Source organism: Ambystoma mexicanum, chromosome 3q (genome assembly GCF_040938575.1).
Source record: "Ambystoma mexicanum isolate Mex_15411 chromosome 3q, UKY_AmexF1_1, whole genome shotgun sequence".
NCBI classification, from domain to species: Eukaryota; Metazoa; Chordata; class Amphibia; order Caudata; family Ambystomatidae; genus Ambystoma; species Ambystoma mexicanum.
Window position 1 is genome coordinate 1,300,713,932 of NC_090926.1, and position 18,359 is coordinate 1,300,732,290.

At 45.0% G+C, this 18,359-nt stretch overlaps 1 protein-coding gene across 2 annotated transcripts in view; it reads left to right on the forward strand.

Annotated features, from left to right (window-relative positions):
- Nucleotides 1-18,359, forward strand: part of LOC138447909 (zinc finger protein 567-like) — an 88,252-nt gene that overhangs the window by 26,365 nt on the left and 43,528 nt on the right. The window contains exon 3 of one of the 2 annotated variants that reach the window (XM_069604425.1): nt 7,570-7,613. The exons of the other annotated variant lie outside the window; for it this stretch is intronic. The gene's annotated coding sequence lies outside the window, so the exon portion shown is untranslated. The remainder of the gene's footprint in view (nt 1-7,569; nt 7,614-18,359) is intronic. 2 annotated transcript variants of the gene reach the window in all.

Here is an 18,359-nt window from a genome sequence, read left to right on the forward strand (position 1 = left end):
GACATGCTAGTGGGTGCTAATTGTCAGACTACGGCTGCCCACCGTGATACCCACTGGAAGCAAGTTGCGGAACATGTGAGTGCATTCGGCCATGAGGTGCGCATGGCGCAAGAGTGCAAAAAGCATTGGAATTACCTCAAACGCAGCACTAAGGCTAAGCGTGCCTCACATTACAACTTGACTCTGGTGACTGGCAATGGGCCTGCACCATAGGAGGAAGACCTCACTCCGCATGAGTCACTCGTTGCGGAGTTCATACCATCTGAATCGGTCGAAGGAGTGGGAGAGATGCCGGACTTTGATACCCAGTCCAGTGAGTGTTGATGCGTGTTTGTTGAGGACGTGTGTGTTTTACTTGTGTAATGTGTTGTGCATGACTGCAACTACATGTCACGTGTACATGGTTCTGATGTGCAAGTAATGCAATGCTTCCCTGATGCATGTCTGCTCTGCTGGATGGTGGCCATGTGGAGCAGACGGGGACTGTCCGCATCACCACTATTGCACCCTACTCACATGCTGATTACCAGTATGCACCTCCGGTCCATGTTCCAGCTCACTGCCCCTTCTGCATGTAGCCTGGGGTGACCTTCCTCTCAGCCCAGGGACAATGTCATAGCATGACTGACATGCATGTGTCCTCTGCCTGCATGCGGGTACTCCATGCAGGCATGCTCCCTTGCCCCTCCACCCCCCGCTCTGCACCCCAATTCCACCTTTGCACTGGTCTGCTTCAATATTACCGTTGGGTACTTCCCTGTTCATGCCTCCTGTGTACATGCTAACATCCAGCGGCCAATCTGCCAGACATATCCATTGTGGTACATTCTTAGTACTTGATGAAGGGTATCTCACTTGTACTGTGCAGAGGTCAGATGCCCCACAGGGACATGAGTGCCCATTCATGCTCCATGTGCATTCCACGCATGCCCCTATGTGTCTTTGACTGGATGATCACTGTAATACAAGTCCTTGGTGACATACATTGCATGGCATTTCATCAGCCTTCCCATGTCCACTGTGGCTCAGTACTGCTTTGCAAAGATGTTTAGGGCCTGACAGTCTGTGTGGGTCACAGGCCTCAGCCTGTTTAATGGCCAATGACTCTGTCCAACTGGTGTAGTGTCTTCTTCACACGTGGGTGTACTCCAGAGGTTTCATCATGTGTCCTGCTTACTGTCCCATCATTATTTGCTGTGTTGTCACTTGATTCACATAATGCTGTTGATGCTAGGCAATGCTGTCTGTCAATACACAGTTCTATGTTCGGCCTTTTCATACCATGCTAGGCATCCCTGCATTTGCACTTGGGGGGAGGGGTGGTTTGCTTGTAGACATGCTACCCATTGAATGCACATTGCACGTGATGCCTGAAGTTGACCTTGCACTGCCTTCACATTTTATGACACATCATGAAGTTCTTGTACATGTAGATAGTAACGTACATATTTGCTGCACTGCATTGACTCACTTCAGTGCAAACTGACACCTTTTGACATGCCTAATCACAGAAGCAATTTCAAGTTGACCCAGCATGCATGGCAGGTTCTATTTTGTGTGTGACATGTCTGCTTGATGTGTTTGGTGTCTGTGTGTGTGTGTTGTGTGGTTCTAACATGTGTAGTGACCTTATTCCTCTCTACTTTTCAGATGTTGACGCAATGGAGCCAGAGGATGGTGTTGTCATGCCAGGCACAGGGTTGTCATCACTACAGCAACCTGGCACAAGTGGGGGTCGTGGGGCGGTAGGCCACGAAAACCCACATGTGCTACAGTCCATCTTGTCTCTGGCTGGCAATGAGTCCAGCCCTGAAGACCACTCTGACGCCCATGTCGAGTTGGACGAGCATCAGGTCCATATGTCAGGGGTGAGTGATTCTGATGTGGGCACTCCTCTGTCTGCGACACCTGCACTGAGGGGTCAGACAGTCTTGGAACCTCCGCCTGCGGTGGATCGGGACGCAGGGTCACCCTCCACACCAGTCACTGATGTGCCTGGGCCATCATGTTGACGGGGGCATGTAGTCGTGCAGTCGCGGGCGGTGCCAACCCAACAAGGACACCCAGTCCTTGGGTCCCGCAGGGGTCAAGCCCAGCAACGCGGTCGCCGCGCGCAACCGCAGTATACTGAGTGGGAGCAAGACATGACTGCCAATTCTGAACGGCAGGGGGCAGCAATGGAGAACCTCGCTGAGAGCATGGAGCGTGTGGCCCAATCCGTGCCCCCCCCTGCTAGGCAGGTGCTTCTCCAGCAGCAGGCGGCACGGTCCACGGCCCGCTCGCTTAGGCTGGGCATGGTGGCCTCAGACAAGGCATGCCAGGCTGAAATGTTGTCTTTACGTAAAGCAATTGCTGCTCATGCAGAGGCACACATGGAGGCCCTGAGGCAAGAGTATGCTTCCCTCAGATCCACTCTGGGTGTCCTTATGATGTCCCAGAGGGAGTGGGCAGGGGAGAGGTTTGCGCAGCTTGAGCGTACCATCTCGGCTGAGCTACATGTTTGCGGGGAGGTGCAGCAGTTGTCCAGCCAGGGCTTGCAGGAGGAACTCCGTGTTACACGTGGTACCTTGCAAGAGGAAGCACGTGTATCACGGGAGGGTCTGCATGCAGACCTACGCGTGATCGCCGCACAGAACCATGCTCACCCGTCCGGCAGATTTGCTGCCGACAAGGGGCAAGCTGCGGCTAGGCGTGTAATTTGTTACTATGTGCATGATGATCAGGTTTGGTATACTTGTGTATGTGTAAATGTGAGAAGTACAGTTTTGTGCATTTCCTACTTTCCTGTGTGAATCCTACTCTCCTCTCCTGCCCCTCTTTCCGGTTATCCAGTATAGCAATGCCTGTCCCGACTGCATATCCCTGACGCTCCTTCCCCAACTGGGTCTCAGAGGCCTGAGTTTGATCTTGCAGGTACCCCGACCACGGTGGGGGTGGTTGGTTCGTGCCACTCCTGCACCTGTACGCAGGAGCTGTGACAGTACACATCAGTTTGTGGTGCATTATTCTGTGTTATGTACCACACATGGTACACATCCTGTTGTGACATTGTTTTACTGTGCTACCTTGGTTGTTTCGTCATTGTGGTAGTACTTGTGCTTTGTGACATACTGCTACTTCAAGTCATCTACTTGAGGCTCTTCTGGTTTGTTTTGCTGCCTGCAGGCTTTTTGCTTGGCTTCTGTGTTGGCCTGCTTTCAGTGCTCTTTGATTTGGCGTTTTTGCAAGTCAAGGTGTCCTCTGAGGGTGCTGGACACTTTGCACACATGGTGGGAGATGTTGACAAAGGGGAAGGGTGATCCCGTGGCCAGGTGAACTTCAAGGATGAAGGCTACATAACCCTGATGCTGTTGTTCAGTGGGTCATGGTGATTTGTGAGGGAGGGGTGTGGGGGGTGTTTTGTTGTTGACAGTTGCCTTGCCCTACAGTGTGATGCGCACCCTGACATTGTAATTGCGGTATCCTATGTACATGATGTATTCTGCTGATCAATGCCTGTTCATGTGTTGTGTTTAGCTTTCAGGTGTGAGGGAATAGTTGTGGCTAGACATGCTGGGGAGTACACATGGTGAATGTTCACATGTGATGTGTAGAGGACACTGATGGTCACTTGATTGCACATGCATATATTGAGTGCATGTCCCTACTGACCCACACACTCGCACTATGATCCACCACATGTACAACCACCCTTCCATGTCCACATGTACACTCTGTTTGCCTTCTGGTGCCCACTGTGTCCCTGCAGCACATGATCTATGACCAATTGTGGATCCTGTACATGCGTATTCTGCTTTTTGATGTAGTTTGTCGCTTAGATGTGATGCTTAGGGTGTGCGTCATACACAATGGCTGTTCACTATGCTGTGCGCTGAGCAGTGTGTTGCATGAGGTGGACACGGCACACAGAAGGTGTAGTGTTGATTTTGCTATGCACAATGTGCATGTAGGCAGTCATTCATTGTTATGTTACAACTACAACTGTTGGAATGCATTTGGGTATGAGTTCTTTTGTGTGGGAGGTTGTTGGTCCGTCATTTCATCTGATTCCTTGTCAGGCATCATTGTCTGATGCCACTTTACATTTTTCACATGTCAATGTGTACCTTATTGGGACGGTGTTGGGTTATAGCTATTGCTTGCCATGTCCTGTTGTGGTTTGGGAGGGTTTAGGTGACATAACAGTGATAGTCATGGCCTGTTTTGCAGGTCTGTGTGATTCACAACTTGCATGTGTGCCTTGTGGTCACACAGGATTGCTTATGTTTAAGTAGCTAGGGATGCACACAATGTGGCACTTCCATGGCAACATTCTCAGGGTGGTAAGGTTGTGACAGTTGACTGTCTTTGTCATCATCGATTGTCACCTGGTATGTGCCAGTTCTGTGTGCACTCCGCAGGAGTGGGAGTTTAGGTTGAAAATGTGGCCACAAGCTGGTCCGGGCTTCCTTGCCACGTGCCCTATCCCCTCCCATGGGCAGCACCTGTGTTTGGGGATGTGGGGGCACCACCATGTCCACCGGTACGCCCTACCGTGTTGCAACATTGTGCAGGACACATGCTGCCACAATGATCCTGCACACTACTGGGGGTGCATAGAGTAGCTGCCCGCCAGAGCGGTCAAGGGAGCGGAAGCGTGACTTGAGCACTCCGAATGTGCGCTTCACTGTGGCCCTGGTTGCAATATGGGCCGCATTGTATCTTACCTGGGGTGGTGTGGGGTTCCGGATTGGTGTCGTCATGTGGTTGCTCAAAGGGTAGGCACTGTCCCCTGGAGAGGTGATGATGGTTGTGATTATTGGGGTTTGTGTATTTGTGTGTGTGTGACATGCATGCATGTGCACGGGCATTTGTACTCACCTAGGTGCCATGTGTCGCCATTCTGCCCAGCTTCCAGGGACCGGCTCAGGGCGGACATTCTGTATATGAAACTGTCATGGGTGGAACCAGGGTAGTTTGCATAGACAGAGGTGATGATTCCCTTTGCATCGCATACCACCTGCACGTTGATGGAATGCCAGTGCTTGCGGTTTCGGTAGATGTGCTCAGTGGCCCGAGGTGGACGTAGGGCCATATGGGTGCAATCTATGGCACCAAGCACTTTGGGGAAGTGTGCCACCCTGTAAAAGTCCTGGACAACGGCCTACCTTTCTGCGGGTGTTCTGGGCATGTATATGTGTCTGCAGAATGAGGGGCGTGCAGTGATGATTGCCAACACCTGGTGTAGGCAGCGTGACTGCGTGGCCTGTGAGACCCCCCCCCCCACTATGGCAGTAGTCCGCTGAAATTACCCAGTGGCCAAAAAATGCAGGACATTGAGCACCTTCTCCAAGGGGCTCAATGCTTGGGAGCAGAGGGTGGGGGATGTAAGGTCATCATCCCACTCCCTGACCAGGTCTACGAGGTGGAAACCTATACCTGCCATAGAGCTGGTTGTCAGACATCCCAAAAAGGCTTGTCTGGGGTAAAAAATGCGGGCCCTGGCTATCCTCCTCCTCCTGTGGTGTCCCACGATCAGTGCTGCGATGAATGGGGCATTCATCGTAGCTGTATATACGTGTTTGTTGTTTGTGTGTACTTTTATACTGTGCGCGGTACGCTTTCGTCCGCCGTCGTGTATCGGACGCGTTGACGCCTGTGCGAGTCTTTTGACGTGCGCCACGTTTCCCGTATTCAAATCCATGAATACGGGTTATTCGCATGCATGTGGGCGTTCTGTGTAGTTCCCTGCAGTACTTCCCCAGTTACGCCTTCTTTTTCACGCGTTATTCCTCATTCCACGTGTTACGCCCACTGTTCTGCCCACTTTTGTTGTGTGGGGGCCGCGCTATGTGTGCTTTCCCTCTGCGCGTAGCGCACGCCGTTTGATGACGCGTGTGCCCGCGAGCGCCATGCATTGATTTGGTGCACAACCAGTGGAAAACATGCGCAGATCCTTCCTTGAATCGCGCTAGGATTTTCGGCGCACATTTGTTCCATGAATCGGCCCCTTAACCTTGTCACTCTAGATGCGGGGATTATGATAGAAGTACAAAAAAGTAAACAAAACAATACACTGTGGATAAAAATTATACAAAATAAGTATACATAGCGTAAAAGAAACGCCAACATTCCTTGTTTCAAAGATAAAAATTATACGAAATAAGTATAGATAGCGTAATAGAAACACCAACATTCCTTGTTTCAGACGTAAACTGTTTTTAAATAACATTTTCCCTTATTTGAGACAATTTGCTGGGAAATACAAAGTTCAAGACACGTATTAGTTGAGAAATTTCATAGCATCTCGCATTAGAACGTGCATATGGAATTCAACTACTCTTGATTGCATGTAAATTAAATGCCTATTATTGCAATACATGACTCACTTGTTGGTTACGGAGCATAGCTTTACGTTGAGCAATTCGTTTGCCAACGGTGATAATCATTTTCAGCTAAACTTGTTTGAATAAACAATAAAAAAACGTGTTAATGCGAGAAGCAATGATTTGTTCTCCTCCCACCTACAAAAAATTCAAAATGATTCCATAACTAGACATGAGTTATTCCCAATGAACTGTCCAAGTACTCTAAAACGTGTACTTTCAAAGAACTGACAGTAGAGTGTTAAATGTTTTAGAGTTTCTATTTCTTTCGGGCTATGACAAAATCGGCACAATTGGTCAACAGTTGGATGAATATTTTTCCAATTTTTAGTTCTTTGGTATAAAAGAGATTTAACCTAAATCTCATGTACAATTGTCTAGCCTGCTCACTCAGACAGATCTTTAGATAGGATAATCTAGGAGTTTGTTTATGCCTAAATTTAGCATATTCCACTAGTTGTCAATAGTTTGCTAACTGATCCGATATGTTTGCCCAGTCTAGCTGAAAACGTTTTTTCTTCACAATCTCTGGACGATTTATCAGATCATATTCTGCCATACCCAGCCTTGCGAGTTCAGAAAACGTTAGTGTTTTAAATTGTGCCATAGAAATGGGAGTGTCCTTGGTCATCATATCGGCCAAATCCTCAGAGAGAATTAAATGGTGCTTGTAGCATTTTGCAAAAGTCATTTTGCTGAGTCTACGCCATTGAAATCTCATTGCTAATGAAGATATTCCCAATTCAGGAGTTATGCAGACATTGGGTAAGCTTTTTGGAAGATGTAATACTATTTTCCAGATTAGACCTTGAGTCTTATTTAAACACTTGCCTATATCCAAATGACAAAGGTCTAGTCCATACAATGGAATAGACTCTACTTTAAGTAGGTAGAAGTCTAACAAAGGAATCAAAGAAAACGTATAAAGCTTAATGTAGATGATTCTCATTTGAGCTATTAGAGGGGCTACTTTGATGGAAAAGAAGTTGTACCATTTTGCCAGTGAGTTAGTAGTGGTTAGATTGTAACCTGAATAGATTACATCCTTCCTATGTTGTATTGGTCTACCCCCTAAGGTCCAGTTATAAACCACAAATCTTTTTTGTTTGAAAATATAAAAATATTTGATTTTTCAGGATTAGTAATGAGGTTATGTTGCATGCAAAACCCATCAAAATGTCAATTTTTTTTTTTTTTTTTGTAGACCGTACAATCAAATCGGATCCGCGAAAGCGAGCCAGTTTATATGTAAGCCACCTAGTTTCGCCGGATAAGTGTCCTGATTGATCCATAATTTGTCAACATCCGCTAGGTAGAGGTTAAACAAGATAGATGCCAAGTGACATCCCTGATTTCTTAAAACCGGTCTGAAAACGAGAAAGAATTGAGTGCGAAGAAATATGATGGTTTAGGTCTTGAAGTATTAGAGAGGCAAACATTTTTGCAGCAACATCTATTATAGCAATTGGTCGATAATTGGAAGGCATGTCCATCAACCGTTTTTTGTCCAAAGGAATGATAGTGGAAGTTAGCCATGACCTTGGAATGACCCTTGATTGAAAAATGTTGTATCGCCTTTTTAGAACTGTCGCCCAAAAGTGGGGATCGTCCTTCAGGACACAATCCAAACCTGCCGCCTTTGAAAATTTAAGCCTGGATAGAGCATCCAGAAAATCTTTTATTTCCCATGGACAGATAGGTAACATACATCTGGCATATTCCTGTGCATTGAATACACAAAAACTTGGAGGTATGGTGTATTTTGCTTTGTGAAATTGTGACCGCGTGGCACCTGAGATTGTTGCTTGGAAAACCGATTTGGACTTGACAGCGGGATTTTTAATCAATTCTCAAATTTGTCTTGTGTTTTATTTTAAATATCATACTGATCATTTTTTGATTTGCTTTCAGATGGGTTTCGAATTTATTTATATCATCAGTTCCTTTGTACCTTTTTTAATAGGATTCATTTTTTAAAAGCAAAGTAAGTGGTGCTCATACCTCTGGTACTATTCAGAAGTCTTATCGCCTGGTTTTTGAGTTTTTTTTCAAAGCACTTATGGAATTGTTATGGGAATTTGTGTGTGTATCTACGAAATTAGACGCTTCCCCAAGCGCTAATCCACAGAGAGGTTTGCAAATCATATTTAAGTTCCAGGTATCAATTTCACTTTCAAACGCACCCCCCTTAAGGAAGTCTTTAGGTATCCATAGATCATGACTAATCAGGCTATTTAGCTCCCTCCATGTTTTGCATGTGTCTATCAATGACTGGTAATGTAAGAGTAGGAGATGCCATGTGTGTAAGCACGAAATGCTCACTGTGCAAGATAGCGAACGATGATCACTAGTCCCAGAATGTACTAGAATAAGTATACCTGCTTTCCTAGCTAGACCAGATGATAATGCAAGATAGTCAATGCATGAGTTCTAAGGGCCTCTGATGCTTGTTGATCTGGGCGAATTAACTGAATGTCCCAGTTATGAAGAAAGTGGGCACATGGAAGACCCCTAGTGTAGGATTGGGTAATTTGTGATAGGTTGGAAAATGTGTTGAGACTAATTGAAATCACCACCAATGATGATTTCTAAGTTGGAATTAGCAATATAAGCATCTGTGAGTACTGTATTAAGATTAAAGATAATACTCCCAACCGGAGAGGAAGCTGGATTCCAATACAACAAAATGATCAAAATGGTCAAGGGTGATATAGAGGACAGGGACAATTCGATGACTAAAAGTTGAGTCGATGAACAGATCATTTTGGACGTGACTCTAATTTTGTTTAAAATTAGAATGGCAAGCCCACCAAATGGCCTTTCAAAGACCCTCTTTCAGCAGGATGTGAGTAAGCTGTATAGCCATTTTATTCTAAGTTTTTGATGGCCCTAGTTTCTTGTGATATAATAATTAAGGGGTAGTCGACCGAATTTAAGGAATTGAACCAAGCAAGGTAGTTTTTGAACACACAACATAAAATACATTGTACCTGGCATATAAAAATAGAATATGATCCTTTTTTATATTACTTTTGTTAAACTAATTTCAAATGGTAATGTCTGCGTTTTATGAAGTGGAAACCTGTGCATTGGTGATTGTTAGCGTTTTGATCAATGGTTCTAGCCATGCCAGGCCCTTTATGATGTTGGAGAGGAGTCAAGGTGTTCCTTTAAGGCGTTATTAATTACTTGGACTTGATGGTCAGGCTGAGTTGCCTGCGTAGATGGTGAGGCAATGGGAGGTTGATACTCTATGAAGGTCACAGATTCTTCTGTGGATTTAAAGGCGAACTATTGTTGACCAAGTGCCACCAAATCTGCCTCGTTTTCCCATATTAGTTTTGCTATTATGTGTGTTTGCAATTTACATAGCATACGATTATTTTTTGATAGAGGTAGTTTAATCCATTCCACATCGTCTGAAATCGGGCTACGGAGCGATGGAATTTGATGGAAAAGTTTCATTAAGGCAGAGCGATTAAGACTGGAAGGCCAGTTAGTGACGGGATTCGAATACCAACCCACTAGTAGTTTCATATCAGGGGGGGAAACATCATCGATCCTCGTAAATGGAACCTGTGTTTCAGCCAGGACAGTTACCTGAAAATAATTGAGCAGCTGCGTTTGCGTTAAAGGAGTATTGACACTAGTTGAATTACACAATAAGTCCTTCAAAGGAAGCAAAACGAAAATCCCGTCATTGTCTGAATTTGGGTCAGCCGATGTGAGGACGGTAGTTTTATTTGGCTTCACCTTAGGTGGTAGAGGGGTGTCATGATTATTTAGGTCAAGATGCAGTTTGATTTCAGGGTCAAGTTGATTCAGGTCAATGATGGCGTCTTCATGAACCAAGTTGGCATGTTTTTTGACAGCTGAGTTGTCCCTTTACTTTTTTTGTTGGCTGTTTTTTTGATTTACAATACCATATCTTGTAAATCTGCTTCTGTGTTGGCTCGCGCCAAGGCTGTTCTTCTCCTTTTTGATCAATCTTGGGTATGATTTTTTAACTTTGCGCGACATAAATTGGACCTTTTGATGGTTTTCTTTCTGATTGTTTGTGTCATCATTTTGCTTGCTGAGATCAGCAGAATTCAGTTCCTCAGCTTCTAGAATTCCTGTTAACGCTGAGCGACTATCTGGTGAGGAGGGAACTGCCACAACGGGAAGTTTAGTATCATGTTATTATGTGGTGAAAATACTACATGTTGTGGATCACTGGGAACAAGCTTAGCGTGTAGGAGTATGTTTTCAATGACTACAATTCTATCATGCTGCAGCTTTGCCACCGTCATGTAATCAATAGGCGGCAACGCATCGTCATTAGAGGATCTCACCACCACTTCTGTAAACAGTTTTGGCTTTAGAACCAGTTGTTGAAATTCCATACATGTTTGAGATTCTTGTACCCTAAAATTTTTTGCCGGAGGAACCTGGTTGTGAGAACTGCCAAGTACATATTTGCAGCTTTGATGAGACGATGATGCTTGAAGATTTTCACGTGCCAGCATGAAGCCCTCAATTCTGCTTAATTTAATAAGTATGTCCGATGTGGATACATTGAGTGCATTGATGGACTGATGCGTATCTTCATGTCCTCTATCTAGCAGGTTTAGTGTACGAGTGAGGACTGGGAAATTTTGCAATTCATGCTCATGGAAGATTGGAATGTGGAGGAAAAAAAGATGCTCCCATGACATTTTGTGAGGTAGAGTTTAAGTGAACTGGGGAATGCAAAGGAAGCGGCTCTTAGATCAAAGATGCGGCCACTAAGGTTGGAGAACTTGCATTAACTTGTTTGGGAGTTTTTCCTTTAGAATCCTGTGCCTCCCCATTTGGCTGGTGGGTGGGTCTGTCATTAATGGTGTTTGGTGAAAGTGGACCTGTTCGCGCAGGCCTTGAAATTTTGAGGCCGGGGTTGAGGGCCCATTTGACCGTCTGACACGCTTGTGTAATACCGCCATAATGGCGGGTGCAACTATCGAAGTGTCTGCAGCTGAAGTTCCATTAGGTATGCATGCAGCACCAAGCAAAGAGTTGTCAATAATGGCAATGTTATGTAGACACTGCGCATGCATATTTCCAATAATCTTCTGTTTAGATGTGTATAGTGCCTCAGAAGCCAAACCAGATTTACTATCTGAGCTCACGGGATGCAGATCAGCGGCAGCCTTGAAATCAAGCGACTCTTGTGGTGCATGGAAAGTTTTGTCTACTGGTAATGTGTTAGGTTCAGAATGCGGCACTGGATGAAACATAACGGCTGTGCTTGCTCGTGATTTTACAGTTTGCGAGTTCAAACATTTGCCGTTTCTTAAAACGCTCGTAGTCATGAAGTACTGTGCGTTTTGTGAAATGTTATACAAATATGCAAATAGTAGAAACAGAGTCACAATGTTAAAGTAGGTAGTTTACCCACAAATCAGAGGCTTTCGCTTACTGTGTGTTGACTGGAAACTAAAAGTGGAAAATCGCTACCTGGTAACCAGCACCACACAGTATCTAAGTTGTCAATAATTATATATAGTAGTTTAACAGCTTTCCTTGTTAGGCTTTACCTGTAGGGTGTCCCACAGGCAACACGCCGCACACCCGAACAGCCCAACAGCCAGGACACTTCCGGGGGCGCGGTGCGCGTGAGTCCGGTAAATGTAGGAAGGCTGGGAGAGGGTGGGTGGAGCAAAGTGGGCGGGACTGTGAATGAAATGGAGAAAAAGGTATATTAAATTATCTTGCCCACAACTAACGTAACACAAGTCAGCAAGTAGAATCCCACGAGGAGAATCCTAAGTCTGCCGACAAAAAAAATGATTTACTTTGTACGTTGAAGAGGGAAGTCCATGTAATGCTGCAGTCAGCAGGGTTTCCACTCACGAAGGGCTTCCTCTCACGGACGCAGCTTCTGGCGGGTATATGAATAGCTGATGTAGCAGCAGAAAAAGTCCAGGTCAGCCCAACAGCCAAGACAATTACGTGGCACTTCTGGGAAGTGTGGATCCCTCTCGTTTGTGTGCCTATGAGCCCTTTCTGGGTGACTGACTGGCAGATGCAGATTCTATCTGGTGTAGTGTGGACTCCTCGCCTTTGTATGCATGTGAGCCCTTCCTGAGTTATGTTATTGGGCATTTGTTTAGCGCCTTTTACCATTGGTATGATTCCAAACCGCAGACCAGGTCAGTGGAGAGAGTAATGTAGTAAAACGTGCTTGGGTGCTGTCAGGGGTTAGTAATGGGAGGCAGACGGCTGCTTGTAGTTTTCTCAGTATTTGACATTTTATTAATAAAAGAAAATGCTAAGAAAACCTAACTAAGCTTAATCTACCAAGAAGTTCCATACCTAGTCTACGTTCTAAGTGAGAATCTCCTAGCATACACAAAACTGTCCCTCACACTAAACAGAACAATCCAAACAAAGCATAAACAACATAAACAGGTGATATATCAAATAACCAGTGACTTGGATAACTTTGTTTGACCTGGATAGATCTTTTTCCCAGGAATATCCAAATTCAATCTCCCAAAGAAAATCTTGAGCCAGTTTGTGAACGTTCCAAAAGTAAACAAAAGTTCACCCAAAAAAATATCCACTGGTAACAATTCTTTCTCTGTTTGTTGAAAAGTTCCCTTTCAAATTTCCACAAAGAAAACAGCACCAATGGTGATCCTGGATAACCTCGTTCCATGATTAGCTTGACAAAGTTCAAATAAGCGTACCACTTCTGCTTCAACAACTGTTCTCTGCAGCGTTTTTGCTGCAACTTGTCAGGATTTCATGCCAACTCTCTACTATGAATGGTACTGTGAAAGCGGACTCCTTTGCTTCACAGTGTAACATTGCTTTGACCATCTTCAATGTATTTTTCTCTGACAACTAACCACAGTTCTATCAGTTCTGCTGCAACCTGGTACTTTAAGAATGTATTAGGCAACTTACAGACAACTCTTCAACTTCCACCGGTAGGGAAGGCACTCTTGCTAGCCCATAAGAAAGGGGCAATCTCTTCGCCTTTAATGTCTGTCCACTAGAATCTGCATTGGCTTCTTGGCGACTTCTTTCTTTCTCTCAGCTTTAACAGTCTCTGCTCTTCAGATTGTTCATAGCACACAGCTCCCTTACCCAGCTTTAAATACACCTTCATGACTCCAGCAGTGACCTTTTTAAAGCTGTGTTGCCACTTTTTCAGCCTTGGATAACTTTGTCATACTTATATCAGGGGACAAATTTAGAATAGTGGTGGTTTGATCTTAAGACAGCTGGTTTTACGTTGGAAAGGATCTTGCCTAGTGACTTGAAGCAGCGAGGGAATCAAGCATTGCTCAACAACTTTTACTTCTCCAGTTAAAATGTACTTTGTTCTATATATTCAGACTTCTTAAGGGAAACAAAGTTTGTTGCACGAATCACTCTTAGATAGAAAAAAGGATTGTAAGGTTTAAAACCCACTTCAAAAGGACTGTAAGGTTTGTGTTCCCTTTCATTCGCGTAGAATGAGGCTTTAATGATTATGGGACCCACATGCATCCATACGCAATCTTCTTTTGATGTTATGTTCTTGTAACAAACAAGTGACTTCTATCCACGTTCTCCCCCTTAATTGGAGACACGTGACCACTTTGTTACACTAATAACAGTGGAAAATAATAGGTTTGTTTCACACGCGAGCAGCTTGACTTAAATGTATGCCTGCTACATCTCTTTTGTCCCACAGTAACAAGCAAGGTTTACTTGCTCCTGCTTCTACTTGAGTTCAATTAGAGCTGGTTGCAGTTTACCGGCAAGGGGATATTTTTTTTTTTTTTAGAGAATTGAAGTATGGAACTTTACTTATCGGCTCCAAAACAGAGCAGTTTCCAGTGGGTTCCACTTCCTGACTTTTCCTTCTGCTACTACGACTTCAGGCACTCTTGGGACCTGACCCCTTCTGCAGCATGGGTGTCCTTGATTCGGCCTCGAACACAGAGAGTCTCCTCCTCTCCTACTTCCCTTGGCTTGCTTCTGCACACAGGCCTCAGGTATGTGCACAACTTGAGCTCGCAGTCATGACTATTGGGCGCACCTGGGGAAACTGCTAACTTCATCCCATGCAGCCACAGCCATACAGAGTCTGTGAACACAGGACCAACACAGAATATGCAAGTGAAATCTGCCCTTTTCTCGTCCCGGCGTCCTTCAAGTGGTCACACTTCCTTGTGAACTGCCAGCCTCGTGCCCTGCTGCTGCTGCTTCTGTTACTGTCTACCTTCCAGCTCCAATCTTTTATGCCTCTCAGGTGGTGAAATTGGCTTCAGGTGCAGGCCCTTAATGTTAATTGCCTGACCCTGGCAAAGGCTGTTAGGTCTGCTTGCCTGACTTCTATTTCTTTATGCCTCCTCAGCCGCCTTCTTTGTCACAGTCCCTGAGGGATTGTGGGACATGTAGTTTGTTTTATGGAAATCGGTTTTCCCACTTCACTTGGCAAAAGACCACCAGAAGGGAGGGGTAACGGGGAAAGGTAGAAAGCGGTTCCTCCCAGTTTTTCTGCTCTGAATTGCACCCCCCCCCCATGTGATCCTTCTGCAGTACACCACCACAGGGTCTGCATCTGAGAGCGCCTGCCTTTCCCTGGCCACATGAGAAGGGTCCTAGACCAGGTTCCTGGGGTGGGGGAGATCCCATCAGACTGTCCACAGTGCACTCAGTATGTGTGCAGCCAGTGCAGAGGAAATAGTATAATGTTGTTTGAATGTCAGTGTGCTTTCCATGGGGTCCTGTTCCCTGTTGAGCTTCTGTTGAGGGAGTAGTAACTCCCTCCGTGTTTCAGGCTGTTAGGTCCTCCCTGTGTCTTGTAGGGTCAAATTGCTTTGGCGACGACTTGACTGGTAGGGACAGGTTGATCTCTCCCAACTCATGTTATAATATAGGTGCTAGAGACGTCCTTGGTTGGTAGTTCTGCTAGATACATTCCCAGATAACTGTGAGTAGGAGTGCTAGATGGCCCACGGTATCTAGTTCTGCTCTGGGATTTCCTGATGTGTAGGTTTAGCAAGCATGGGCATTTCTTGGACTGATGGCGTGGTGCATAATTGTATGGCATTGATATGTAATAGACATGCAATCCTGCTTGTAAGAACTTTTAATTTGGACACATTGAGAGACCTTATCGGTTCAGTGGGGAGCGATCTTCACATGCTTGGAGGAAGCATCAGCTAGGTGGAATGACTCAGGACTGAGGGAAGTTGACTGACCGAGGGGACAGATAAAATTCCTAAGAAAACGAACAAGGCGGTTTGCTTGTTCCACCAGATAGTTCCTGAAGGGGCAGCCGAGCAGGAGGAAGACTAGTGGGACGATCAAGGTAGTTTAACACCAGAGGATATGCTTGATCATTCACTAGTATGAGACCACTGCATGGCATGAATTTGTTTTCAAAAAATTATTAGCAGAGTTTGCAAATGAAAATCTTTTTGATTAGCAAACAAACCTATTTGATTAGCATTTCTGTACTGATATGTTTAATGTCACCAGAAGTTATTTATATCCAAGATGAGCAACAAGGCAGTATTTTTGCGTACCTCTGAAGTAAGACATTAGTGAGATGAGGGTCTGTAAAATGTAAAGGTTAGCTGCAAGAGATATCATAAAAAGGTGTCTGAAAACAGTCTTCAGTAAATGGATCTGTTCAACTGTGTGCAGTCGGTGTTGCGCAGGGCAGTGTCCTGTATATTTTATGGTTGACCCATAATTTGTTGTGTAAGGAGAAGTTCAGAAGTTTTGTAAATCAAAAATGTCACAATGTTAAAGGAAAGTCATAGCCTGAGACGAAGTATGCTGTATGGTGAAGTGGCAGGAAGGGTAAATGTCAACTTCAGGTGGACAATATGGCCGTTGGCGGTCATTGATATCAACTGTTGGGGGAGGGGAGGGCCTGAAGTTCATCCAGCCTGAACCAGGTAGGCCCAAGTGCAGCTTTCCAACCCTGTGCACCCATAAGCGGTATTTATTGCTATAAACACTCAAAGCCCCATCAGTTCATGCTTCTCTTGCAATGACATTACACATGTGTCTGATTGGAAATAACTATTTCCAGGTCCTGGATGTGAGCCAGGAGGTGCAGAGGGGAGTGAGCAGGGGAAAGGGAAGGCCCTCAAGCGGAGGCTTGTTCTGGGGCACCGCCTCCAAGGACCGGGTGGGAAGAGGCGCATCAGCGCGGCATGAAATGTGGGCAGCTACTTGCAGATTCCTCTTCACTCCCGACTGCTCCAAGCACGTGCTAATATATAATTCTATCGTAATCCTAGACCACAATATGACCATGTGCGTTTTCAAAAGTGCTCACTCGTCACTATGATGCACCTTTCCCAACAAAATGAAGTATAGTTCATAGTATGAGATTTAGCTACACTAACCTAAACTGTTCTAAAAAAACAGACAGTACATTGTTTTACAGTAGCAATACTGTAATTTTGCATTATGTATCAACTTACATTTTTAGGAATGTTTTCTAAAAAATATAAAGTTAACAGATACTCGTCTTTGCCAAACAGGATATAAAAGTATCATCCCGATTCATTCTGGTTTGCAATAATTTGAAAAAGAAAGAACATTTGTTGCCCAGCATTCTTGCAAAGGTCTTCTACACTTTTAAAAGTGCAGAAGATGATTTGAGCTGCACTTTCTCTCTGTTAGGCCCTTTGAACTTGCAGTGAGCCGAGAAAAGTGCATGGAGAGAGACCGGAGGGTAAGGGTGGAATACAGGGTGGCTGTGATTTCATTGAACATTGTCACTTAAATAGCTAATTGTGCTACCGAAGGTAATGTTAAAGGATATTTGTACTGCGCACTATCACCACCGGAGTGGTCTTGTGGCGCTCTGGCGGCTCTGAAAAAGAGGGGGGGGGGGTGACTTAGTGGAAATAAGATGGAAAAGAGCAAGAGAGCAGTGATGTGCTGTTGGGAGCCTCAGCCCGGTGGGTCCGTTGACTGGGTTTGGGGTGTTTTACGGTCGGTAGGCATCGTGTGCTGTTGTGCGAGTATGTGTAGTTTGTTTTGTTGTTGCAGTGTAGTGAAGTTTGTACAGATTGTTGTGCTGTCGGCTTGTGGTTGTGTTTAGTTAGTTTGAGAGGTGTATGCAGAGGGGTGAAATTTAGTGGATTGGTTAATTGGCATTGCTGTCCTTGCAATTATGTCTAGGTGTGATGCTTGCTATGGTTCACTATTCCATCCGAGTGTGGCACTTGCTATTCTCAATATCCTATCTAGATGTGAGGCAGGCTAGTGATCACAATTCCAACTAAGTGTGGCACTTAGTAACATTCACAGTTTCATTTAAGTGTGGCACTTGATAACATTCACACTCCTATCTAGGTGTGACGCAGGCTAAAGTTAAGCATTGCATCTAAGTGTGGCGCATGCTAACATTCATATTTCTATCTAGATGCGACGCAGGCTAAATTTAGGAATTCCATCCAATTCCAGAAGTGTCAATTTAATTAGCAAACCTAAAGAATTGCATAGCAAATTGCTTTGCGACACTGCTTATTTGATGCCTTGCCACTGATTAGAGTGAGGCAGGAGGGAGGCCAAGGAGAAGACACCAAGTCTGAGTTGGCAAGGCCCCACGATGGGGCAGGTGCCTTAAGGGGTGCCTCCCTCATATCCTTCATCCATGACAATGAGGACGGTGCACGGAAGGGATGGGCAACACTTTCAGAGTTCCCTCTGACAGGTACCCTCTGGCTAGCTGTTAGGACAGTGTTTCTGAAGTCCAACTAAGGGCTTAGTAAAACCATCAACTGAGACAGTACAAGACTCCACTCTTAGTGTAAGGCTGTACCACCCAAGTATATGGTAGCGTAGACGGAGCAGCCAGGCTTATTTTATGAGGGTTGAGAGGGCTTAGGAAAGTACATTGAACCTGTATTACACCATGGATTCAATAGAAACACTGACAACCAGAAGTATTATAAAAAATAAAAGTTTATTTTAAATACAAGTAGGCCAAGTTAAGTCTTGGGGTAA